This window comes from Pelophylax lessonae, assembly GCF_965119305.1.
Source record: "Pelophylax lessonae genome assembly, chromosome: 8".
In the NCBI taxonomy this organism is placed as follows: Eukaryota; Metazoa; Chordata; class Amphibia; order Anura; family Ranidae; genus Pelophylax; species Pelophylax lessonae.
Genome location: NC_138775.1, coordinates 280171283 through 280183394, shown reverse-complemented (window position 1 = coordinate 280183394; position 12112 = coordinate 280171283). Strand labels below are relative to the sequence as shown.

Here is a 12112-nt window from a genome sequence, read left to right as displayed (position 1 = left end):
ATGCAGTGGAAAACCAAACAAAGCCAAGCAGGGCCGAGTGAAGCCGAGCCGGTACTTGCAGTGGAAAAGTGGCATTAGTGCACTCAGAGCCCCTAACAACAGGCACTGTAGGTTTACAGATCCATAAACCCAGTAAAGGAGTCCCTGAGAGGTAGAAGGAAAGCCCCACACCCCCTAAATGAACCTTACAAGCATTCACCTAACGCAACTACAATACCTGGCACTTCCAAGTAGGGGGAGAGAATGTGCCCTATCACAGTACTTCGGTCAAGCAGCCAATTGTAGGCCATGGGTTGCTGACACCAGTCATTTTAGTGAAGGTCGTGGACAACGTGGAAGCCTGTGAGGGATCACTGGTAAAGCAACTATGGGGTGGGGCACTATGCGCACACACACTACCACCCTCTTTAAATGAGTACTAAATAATTCTAAGGGCCCTTCCACAAGGGTTTAGAATCAGGACTGCCTGTGTTTTTTATTTTTTTTAGGTGGGCCTGATTAAGAGCTACATGTGGGTTTATGGGCAGGCTGGTGTAATGGACTTGTGTCTGTTTACATCAGCCTACCTCAAAGTCTGTCCAGGTCTGTAAAGAAAAAAAAAAATTAGGAAAAGAACTATGTGCTTCTCTGTTTTTTCCAGACTTAGGCTCCATGTACACGGGACGTTGTAAATGGCCGTTTAGGAGCAGTTGGGCGTTTTTTTTCAGAAGCCCCTGAACCCACCTCTATGTTATCTTATCTGTCCATGTACACAGGGTCGTTTACAGTCATTTGCAGGCAGTTGAGTTCAGGGACGTTTTTTGGAAAGCAATTATTTGCGTTCGAACGTGTGTTTTCCGGCGTTTCAAACGCAAAAACGTGGCCGAACGTGATGACCCGCGTTTAGCGTTTTTGCGTTTTTCCATTTTAAAGGGGAATCATTTTTTTGACCTCTAGGAATGGTTCTAAACGCAAACGCCCGCAAAACGCCCGGTAAACGCGGGCGCAAACGCCACCTAACGGACGTTTCAAACGTCCTAAAAATTCCAGGATTCAAAGGGGACTTTTAACAACGCCCCATGTACATGGAGCCTAAAACGTAATGGATCGGCAGTAGTATGATGTAAATGTACACAGGTCAGTTTACATCCAGCCACCCACAGAGCTATCATGGGTCTGCCCCTGTCCTCTGTGTAAATGCAGACACATACTGAATGAGTACGGATAGCAAAAAAACTGACATCTGTCCTGTTCAGCTCCAATTTAGGGGACCTTCTCACAGATCCCCTGCTGAATTGGGCAGCACCGTGTAAACAACTTTGGACCATGGGATTTAAAAGTGGTTGTAAAGCATTTAGGTTTTTTTACCCTAATGCATTCTATGCATTAAGGTAAAAACCTTCTGTACAAGAGGATACCCCCCAAGAGCCCCTTATAATTATCTGAGCCCTATCTCTAACCAGTGATGTGCACGAGAGCAGCAGCTCTCTCTCCTCACTGGTCTGACTGATAGCAGCGGGGGGCCATAGGTTGCTGCTGCTGTTAATTAAATTATGTGAGGAGGGAGCAAGGGGCAGGGCCGAGCAACCCTGTTTGTGACTAAAGACGCAAACAGGATGGCTAGAGACGGAGCCCACATGAGTGCCTCCATAGAAAGAAAGTGGCTTTCTATGGGAACACTCAAAGAGAAGCCAGGTGCACCAGCGGGCGACCCAAGAAGAGGAGGATTAGGGCTGCTCTGTGCAATTCCAGTGCACAGAGCACACAAATATAACATGTTTATTATTTTATTAAAAAAAAAAAAATATGTATATATATATATATATATATATATATATATATATATATGTATATATGTATATATATATATCAAAGCTTTACTATCACTTTAATATCTTTTTGTCCAGATAAATGCCAAAACAACATTATAGCTCAGTGTAAATTTGGAATTTACAAACCTACAGTACATATAGCACAGAAGTTTATTCTTCAATGCAAACTCTAGAATCATATTTATGGGTGGCAGTAACAGACAGGAAGGAATGGTTAGTTTACATAAGGCCACCCTGTAGGCATAACTGAACACATGAATGCCCAAAATATAACTAAACCGCAGGCCTCAAGTTCTTCTTCTGCTCTTCAACCTATTATTCAGCAGTCATAGGATTTGTCACATGTAGTAAGACTTTCTTGAGCAAGCATGGACGGGGACATGGAAAATTTTATAATATAAATTAAACCATAGGCAACCACTTCTTGCCTAGCATCAAAGTGCATATGAAGCCTTTATTGAAAAAATATAATGTTAGAAAATTATATTAGGCACACCATATTGATAAAAAGGAAAAAATAACTATATATAATATATATATACACATACATACATACATACATACATACATACACACACACACACATACACACAGTGGGGAAAAAAACAATTTGATCACCGGCAGTTTGCCCACTTACAAAGAAATGAAGAGTCTATCATTTTTATCATAGGTGTATTTTAAATGACAGAATATCAACCAGAAATCCAGAAAAAGTACGATACAAAAGTTTTAAATAGAGTTGCAGTTCAGTGAGTAAAATAGGTATTTGATCCCCAAGCAAAACATGACTTAGCACTTGGTGGAGAACCCCTTGTTAGCAAGCACAGAGGTAAGAGTTTTTTTCTAGTTGGTTACCAGGTTTGCACACATCTCAGGAGGGATATTGGTTCTTTACATATCTTCTCTAAATTCTTAAGGATTCTTGGCTGCCGCTTGGCAACTCGAAGTTTCAGCTCCCTCCATACATTTTCTATGGAATTAAGGTCTGGAGACTGCCTAGGCCACTCCATGATCTTAATGTGCTTCTTCCTGAGCCACTCCTTTGTTGCCGTGGTGTTATGCTTGGGTCATTGTAATGCTGGAAGATCCATATACAACCCACCTTCAGTGTTCTGGCTGAGGGAAGAAGGATATCATCCAAGATTTTACAATACATGACCCTGTCTATTAACCCCTCAATGTGGCAAAGTCAGCCTGTACCTTTAGCAGAGAAACAACCCCAAAGCATCATGTTTCCACCTCCGTGCTTCACGGTAGCGATGGTGTTCTTAGGGTCATAGTCAGCATCATTCTTCCTCCAAACACGCCGAGTACAGTTAAAGCCAAAGAGCTGAATTTTGGTCTCATCTGACCGCAGCACTTTCTCACAATCATTTAGATGTTCATTAGAAAACTTCAGACAGGCCTGTACATGTGCCTTCTTGAGGAGGGGTGCTGCAGGATTTCAATCCATGACGGTGTATTGTGCTACCAATGGTTTGTTTGGTGACTGTGGTCCCAACTGTCTTAAGATCATTCACAAGCTCCTCCTGTGTAGTTCTGGGCTGATCCTCCTTACTCCATGAGGCAAAATCTTGCATGGAGCTCCAGACTGAGGGTGATTGATGGCTATTTTGTATTTCTTTCATTTGCGAATAATCGCTCCAACAGTTGTCTCCTTCTTACCAAGCTTCTTGCTGATGGTCTTGTAGCTCATTCCAGCTTTGTGCAGATCTACAATTATGTCTCAGTCATCCTTTGACAGTTCTTTGGTGTTGCCCATGATGGTGAGGTTTGAATAGAAGAAAGATTCTATGGACAGGTGTCTTTTATATACATACGAGTTATCGTTAGGAGCACCTTCATAAATTGACAGGACTAATCTGTGTACTACATGAACACATACTGTAGTAAGTCTGTGGGAGCCAGAATTGTTGTTGGTTGGTAGGGGATCAAATATTAATTTTCATGACTGAACTACAACTCAATTTACTACATTTGTATCGTGTTTTTCTGTATTTTTGGTTTATATTCTGTCTCTAACATTTAAAAGACACCTATAAGAACAATTATAGACCCTCCATTTCTTTGTAAGTGGGCAATCTCAAAAAATCTGCAGAGGATCAAGCCATTATTTTCCCCACTGTATATATATATATATATATATATATATATATATATATATATATATATATATGAGATTTTTGACTTACCGTAAAATCCATTTCTCTGATGTTCATTGACGGACACGACTCCTGATCTTCTTAACCATTGGGTTATACTGCCCCCTAAAGGAGTAGGACATGAGGCAGAAAAAAAACTCCAGCTACGCCAATGGGCAGTCCCAGGGGGTATACTCCCTCTCTCTGCTATAGGTACTTAGTTTTGTAACAAGTAGTGTCAGAAGAATTACAGCTCCACAGAGGTGTGGGTGCTGTGTCCGTCAATGAACATCAGAGAAATTAATTTTATGGTAAGTCAAAAATTCAATTTTCTCTTTCGTTCATTAACGGACAGAGCTCCTGATCTTAAGCATCGGGAGGTTGCAAAGCAGTATTAAACATGAGGAGTGGGAACAGCGAAAAATAAATTCCCAAGGCTAACTATAGCCAACCGGGTAAACAGGAGCTCAACCAAAACAACTGGAGATCGCCTGAAAAAAAACAATACACCTCAAAGAAGACCAGGTCCTCTAAACAGAAGCCTGCAAAAGCCAAAAGGAACCATCCGCAAATGTCAACACATCCACTTTATAGAACTTTGTGAAAGTGCGCACCCACAACCAGATGGCCGCCTTTCAAACCTGCGTCACTGACGCCTGATGACAGAAGGCCCAGGAGGCACTGAGCGCCCGATTAGAATGCGCCTTGACAGGGAAAGGAGGAACCTGACTCTTGATGGAATAGGCCTGAATCACCGTCTGTCTGATCCATCTGGAAATGGTCGCAGAGGATCTTACAACTCTTTCCGAGGCCGATCCGTAAGCACAAATAGTGATTCTGACTTCCTAAAAGACACCATAGCTACCAGGTACACCATAATCACCCGGACCACATCCAAGGCATGCAAAGCAATTTCCTTTGGATGTTTTTGCCCGGAGCACAGGGAAGACAACACAATTTCTTCATTCAAATGAAAATCAGAGACAACCTTTGAAAGGAAGGACGGACAGGTACGAAGAACCACCTTATCTCTGAGAACCACCAAGTAAGGTGGGCGAAAGGATAACGCTGCCATTCTGACACCCTGCATGCAGAAGTTATAGCCATCAAAAAGGCCACCTTCTGGGACACAACTGATGAAACACCTCTGGATGAAGGGTCCACTCCCCTTGGTCCAACGCCTGCTGACTGAGATAATCCGCCTGCCAGTTTTCCACCCCGGAAATGTGTACCGCGGAGAGGTCTGGCACGAACTGTTCTGCCCACCTTAGAATGCTGGCTACCTCCAGAGCAGCCAGGACACTTCTTGTGCCCCCTTGGTGATTGACATAAGCTACGGCCGTGGCATTGTCCGATTGAATGCGCACTGGACATCCCTGAAGATGTTCCATTCAATGGTCCAGGTACAGGCTATATCGATCGGAGTTCCAAGACATTGATCAGTAGTCTGTACTCTTCCAGTGTCCGGAGCTTCTGAGCAGAATTTTTGCAGAGGACGCCTCCCCAGCCGGATAGGCTGGCATCCGTGGTGACCACCATCCAATACAAGGGGAGGAAGGATTTGCCCAGTGGAAGCGTCAGAGAACAAAGCCACTATATCAGGGACCCCTTTGATCTCCGGCGCAGCCAGATCTTATTGTCCAGAGACTGCGTTCCAGTCTTGTCCCATTTGGTCAGAATCTCCCTTTGCAGGGACCTTGTATAGAACTGTGCAAACAGAACCGTCTCAAAAGGTAGACACCATCAGGCCCAGCACCCGCATGCAAGCCCAGAGGGATGACCATCTGCTGAACAGCAGGAGACAAATTGCAGTCTACAATTTCTGGAGCTTGTCCAGAGGAAGGAGCCCTCTGGCTAAGGCCGAGTCCAGAGTCAGACCCAGATAGTCCAACTTTGTGTACAGAATCAGAGCAGACTTCTGAAAATTCAGAATCCAGCCGAACGTCCTCAGAGTTCGTATGGTGATCTCCAAGATTTCCACCAAAGGAGACTCCGCTCGTAGAAAGAGGTCGTCCAAGTAGCCCAGAACCACAATCCCCCGTTGACATAACAACGCTAGCACCGGGGCTAACACTTTTGTGAAGACCCGAGGAGCAGAGGAGAGACCAAAGGGTAACGCCACAAAGTGATAATGCTCCTCTCCCACAGCAAAGCAGAGGAAGCACTGGAGACTGGCATATATTGGAATGTGAAGGTAAGCATCCTTGATGTCGATAGAGGTAAAAAATCCCCCTGATGCAGGGATGCCACCACCGTGCGAATGGACTCCATCCTGAACTTCTGCACCTGCAAAAAGCCGTTCAGCGCCTTGAAGTTCAGGATTGGATGCACCTTGCGTTCGTTCCTGGGGGCTGTAAACAGGTTTGAGTAAAAATCCTAAAAACGTTCCGAAGTCGGAACCTGGGACAATCGCCCCTTAAAGTAACAGATCTTGTACCACTCCAAACAGACCCTGTAAGCAGTCCGGGAACAGGCGCAAGTTGGAAGAAAAGAACCTTGCCAGGGGACAAGAGCGAAACTTGATCTTGTAGCCGGACCGAATAACTTTGTGGACCCACTTGTCTTGTACCAGGGAAGTCCACAGGTCTAAAAACCAGCGAACATGTCCCCCCACCCACAATACGAGTGGGGGCGCACCTGCATGCTGAAGGAGCCTTGTCCGCGGGTCTGGAGAGGCCCACTCTCGGCTTGCCAGACCAGGTTTGTTTGGATCCTCCAGAGGAGGCCTTGAAAGGCTTCCAGCGCTTGTCAGTTGACCCTGAGGGACAAAAAAAACTTCTTATGAGCCGAGAAGGAAAGTTTACGTCTATGATGAGGTTCCTTGCCCTTAGTAGCCTGCGGAAGAAAGGTACTCTTTCCCCCTGTGAGACCTTTTATTAGGTCATCCAGGGTAGCTCCAAACAGGCGAGCTCCTTAAAAGGAAAGATCAGTCAAGGTCTTTTTCGAAGTCTGGCCCGCAGAAACACACAGAAGGACCACTGCCAAAACAGAGAGCCGAGCCACTAGGGGAGCCACATCCAAAGAGGCATCACAGATAAACTGCAGCCCATGGACCAGCTGGTCCGCCAGCTCAGCAAAGACAGGGGGGGGAGCTGTTCTCCTTTCAGGTCACGGTGTAAAAGCTTAGCCCACTCGGTCAGAGTTTTCTAAACCAGGGCAATAGTGGATACTGGCCTCAGTGCCGAACCAGCCAGAGTGTACATATTGCGGGCCACAGCCTCCACCTTCCTATCAGCTGGATCCTTAAAGGCCGGGGGCTCTTCAACCAGAATCATAGTTGCCTTGTTCAATCTGGAAACGGAGAGCCTACCACCGGTGGTACAGTTCACTTCTTAAGAAAAGACTCCTCAAAGGGGTATCGCCTAGAAAATAGCTTAGGGACAAAAAGGGGACGCTATGGCCGTCCCCACTCTTTAGCGACAATTCTGTTAAAATAGGCGAGGAAAGGGAACACCTTTGCCGCTCTGAATGGCTTGTGAGTGCCAAAGGGAACCTGCGCTTCAGTCACAGTTGCATCCTCCATTTTTAAGGTCTCACGCACAGATACAATCAATGCTTCCACCAGCGCCTTTTCTTGAGCGGTTGCAGATATAGAGGAATCATCCTTATTATGTGAAGATTCCGGGCGTGTGGCCGCAGACCCAGCAGGGTGACCCACGTCTGCAGTTGCCGAATCAGATTCAGGATCTGCTGAGATAGAGGAGGCAGGGGAAGGCAGGGGTGCTTTTGCTAGCCTGTCACCCAAAAACCACCCTCAACCCGGGATATAAAGGACTCCAGAACCGCCGCCAGTGCATCGATGGATGGTTGGGACCCAGAGGGCCCCACAGCCTCTGAGAGGGGATCAGGTGGGGAGATATTCTCCAAAGACTCCATGAGTCACCAGGGGACCCCACAAAAAGTGTAGAACACTGCAAAGAGACAGCCCCCCACTGCGCTGTCAGCACCAACCGGTCGCCAGACACAAAGCACCAAGCGATACTCAGCAGAGAGGGAGAGGACCCCACCAGACTCACCACCCACAGAAACAGGCACCCGCAGCCACCAGGATAATCTGCACTCTACGTGCGGCGACCAAGAAGTAAAGAGATCCAGGAGTCAGTACCAGGGGAAGAGGAGGGGTTCCCATCTTCAAAATCACTGCCCACAGGACTCCACAGTCATGGCTGCTGCTATTTTCAATGGCAAACCACCGCAAAATGGCCGCCTGACTACACAAAGATGGCTGCTGTGCATTTAAGCACACAGGCTACAACAAAATGGCGCCCCCCCCCCCACGGCGCCACGGATCCCAGAGACCCAGGAGGGATCCCTAGTTCTCAAGGACAGGCCCAGGCAGGACAGGAGGCCCTGACAAGGGCCCCCACCAGGCACAAGTTCCCCCCCCTGCACAGCTGATCGTCTGGCGCACTCCCCCCCGCCCCCATCACCAGCATAGCGCCCTGCCACCACCTCAGAAGGTGGACAAGACCATGCACACAGCCCCACCAGCATAGGTGGAGGGGGGACAGATGAAGGGGGGGGTGCCCGATGGGAAGGAGGGGAACCCGGGGGTCAGCCCATCCCAAGGAGGGGCCCATGTCCACCCCAAAACCCTCCAGGGGGAGGGGGGGGGACATCTACTCACTATACCAGGAAACAGGCGGCACCGCTCGAGACAGAACCTCTCACCATCGAAATGGGGGGGCTGTTGGCCAGGAGGAACGCTGCGACCCGAGACGAGACCAGGTCGCATGCGACCTCGCGAGGCATTTAACTCATAGGCTTGGTCCGGCATATGATCCGGGTAAAGTGGATGCAACTAGCTGTCAAATGCGGGTTCACTGTGCAGTCTCACCGGATGGTCCCCATATGAAAGGAAAGGAATAATCCCAATAGCGTAATATTGCTTAAAAACTTGGATTTATTGGTCTCAACACAAGAATAAAACTCACATTTTAGTTGATAAAAACAGGCACTTTACAGAGCGGTAGATCCCTGAGATGACGGTGCGCAGCGGGGCTTGGCTCCGGCGTGCGTTCCACCGCTACCGGAAGTGACGTTTCCAAGGGGCTCGTAGCCGGAAATTGCGTCGACGCGTTTCGCCTCCCACTGGGCGTTATCAAAGACGTATTTTTCTTGTGTTGAGACCAATAAATCCAAGTTTTTAAGCAATATTACGCTATTGGGATTATTCCTTTCCTTTCATATGGGGACCATCCGGTGAGACTGCACAGTGAACCCGCATTTGACAGCTAGTTGCATCCACTTTACCCGGATCATATGCCGGACCAAGCCTGTGAGACCCTTACGCTGTATAGTTTAGGGGTCCACACTGTCCGGTAAGTGTCAACTACCTAGGGGAGAGGATCATCACCATCGCACTATTGTTGCATGCACTTATTCCCAGCACCTGAGCACCTTTTCGAGTTATTTTTACAACCTAAAGACTTTCACTTGCCACTTGCTGGCTACTGCACTTTTTGGCTTTTGATATTGGACTTCTATATGTCATTTTTTGTTTTTTTATCAATTGCACTATATATCAGGTGGTGATTTGCACTTTTTAACCACCCCCCATCCGCGCTACAGCCTATATACGGCTGCAGCGCGGACTCGAATTTTCGGGAGGCCGTTTTTAAACGGCCTCCCAGTGACACGCCCCCAGCGCGCTCCCGCGAGCGCGCTGCGGGGAAAATCTGTGTCGGCCGTGTCCCTTGGACACGGCCGATCACAGATCGTGGTTAATGGCCAATCACAGCGGCCATTCACCACGTGATCTGGCCGTCCAATGAGCGATGATCTCATATGTAAACATATGAGATCATCTCTCATCGCCGGCGCTCCCTCCTCACACGGAGCCTGCAGTGTGAGGAAGGAGGGGGAGCCTCACAGCACCGGGGACACAGGAGAATGTAATCAGGGCACCGATCACCAGTGCCCTGATTACACAAGGTAAAAACACACACACAGTGCCCCCCCATCAGTGCCACAGTGCCCGCCATCAGTGCCCCCCATCAATGCCCACAATCAGTGCCCATAGTGCTGCTAGTCAGTGCCCATCAGTGTGGGCTCATCAGTGCCACCCGTCAGTGTCCAGTGCCATCCGCCAGTGCCCATCAGTGCCGCCTATCAGTGCCCATCAGTGCCGCCTCTCAGTGCCCAGCAGTGCCACCTCTCAGTGCCCAGCAGTGCCACCTCTCAGTGCCCAGCAGTGCCACCTCTCAGTGCCCAGCAGTGCCGCCTCTCAGTGCCGCCTCTCAGTGCCGCCTATCAGTGCTCATCAGTGCGGCATATTAGTACCTCCTCATCAGTGCCCATAAGTGCCACCTCATCAGTGCCCATAAGTGCCACCTCATCAGTGCCCATCAGTGCAGCCTATCAGTGCCCATCAGTGCCGCCTCATCAGCGCACATCAGTGAAGGAGAAAAATTTTCAAAATTTACTCGCAGAAAATAAGAAAAACGTTTTTTTTTTTTTCAAAATTTTTTGTCTTTATTCTTTTTTTTTGTAAAAAATAAAAAACCCAGAGATGATTAAATACCACCAAAAGAAAGTTCTATTTGTGTGAAAAAAATGATAAAAATTTCAAATGGGTACAGTGTAGCATGACCGCGCAATTGTCAGTCAAAGTGTGAGAACGCTGAAAGCTGAAAATTGGCCTGGATGGGAAGGGTGTTTAAGTGCACAGAAGGCAAGTGGTTAATATATATGTTAAGGGATTTCCATATATATTTATTTATCTAGATATTTATTTGCGTATCATCTTGTTGATTTAAGATTTTATGTGGTATTTATTTATATTTACAATATTTAGCACTTCAAGCACTTTATTATTATTATCATACCCAAATTTGCGCTGTCTTCTCTATATTTGCACTTTCAAAATCATTTTGATTTTTATGCACAGCAGCACTTTTGGATTTAGTTTATTTATCACCATAGCGCAGCATTAATTTTCCTTTTTTACCATTTAACTCATAGGCCAGCCTCTGTCCGTTGGCGTGGAGCTGAGGTCTGCGTGCACTCGCTGGCCAGACTAGAGTGACCACTGGATCTAGACTATCCAGCCCGTCGCCCAGTCCGGCAGTTGATTGTAGATCTCACAGACAAAAAACCAGAAAAAAAATTTCTGAGAAAGTATACCCCCTGGGACTGCCCATAGGCATAGCCAGACTTTTTTTCTGCCCAGTGTCCAACTCCTGTAGGGGGCGGTATAACCCAATGGTTAAGGAGATCAGGAGCTGTGTCCATCAATGAACAAAAGAGAATTTTTTTTCTCCCCCCCCCCCCCCCAAAGGGTCACATGAGACCACTATTTAGCACTTCATCCCCATGCTCTAAGGGAAGGGATTGAGACTCCTCATAAAAAGTAGCTTCTGCCAACATCACATATCCGGAAAGCTATTCTCTCCATGCATGCAGCAGTAGCATCATTTTTGCTGTAGACGGGGATATATAAAACTGAGGGTGTCAGCAGCAGTCTGACTATGGAACATTTAGGCATGCCATGTGTCAGCATGTCACCCGGAAGCTCCCAAGTCAGAAGAAGCAATGCACGTGCAAAGCATGGTCAGAAAACAGGAAGGATAGTATAAAATAAAAAATAAAAAAGGGACTGGTGAGATCACCAGGTATGTAGTGCGATTCAGTGTCTAAATAACAGAACATCCTAAGTGCAGGGACAAAAGAAAGGAGTATTGTTTTTTTTCTGTACAGTCTTATGCTAAACCCTAAATAAAAATTTATAATTGAAAAAACAAAAGAAAGGAGTCCCTTGGTAAATTGGTTGTAAACCTCAGACATGAAAAATGAACAAAGCATATCCCTCTATGGTGTGTACTTGTCTCAATCCAAAGCACTAAGTGTCATTTCTGTCTGCTGCTTTGCTCCTCTGCTATCTGTATGAGTCACTTCTGACAAGTTTTCCTGACACTAAGAGAATAAAGGTGACAGGGGAGGGAGCTCCAGCACACAGCCTGTGACTGACTGTTCCTGTGTGAAGGGGATGTGTCCCTTCTCTCCAATCAGCTCTCATTGAGCTCTGCAGAGCGTAATTTCAGATCTCAGCCCCCTGCTTTCTTAAAGCTCAATCTGTAGAAATTCTGGACTTTGACCAGAGGTAGAAGGCAGACGGCTGCAGATAAACAGGTACAACTTATGTAGGAGGATTTGTTTAAT

General features: G+C 46.9%; 1 protein-coding gene across 5 annotated transcripts in view; it reads right to left on the bottom strand.

Moving 5' to 3' along the window:
* The window catches only part of DOCK7 (dedicator of cytokinesis 7), a 329839-nt gene that overhangs the window by 234107 nt on the left and 83620 nt on the right, over nt 1-12112 (bottom strand). The gene's annotated exons all lie outside the window — the stretch shown is intronic.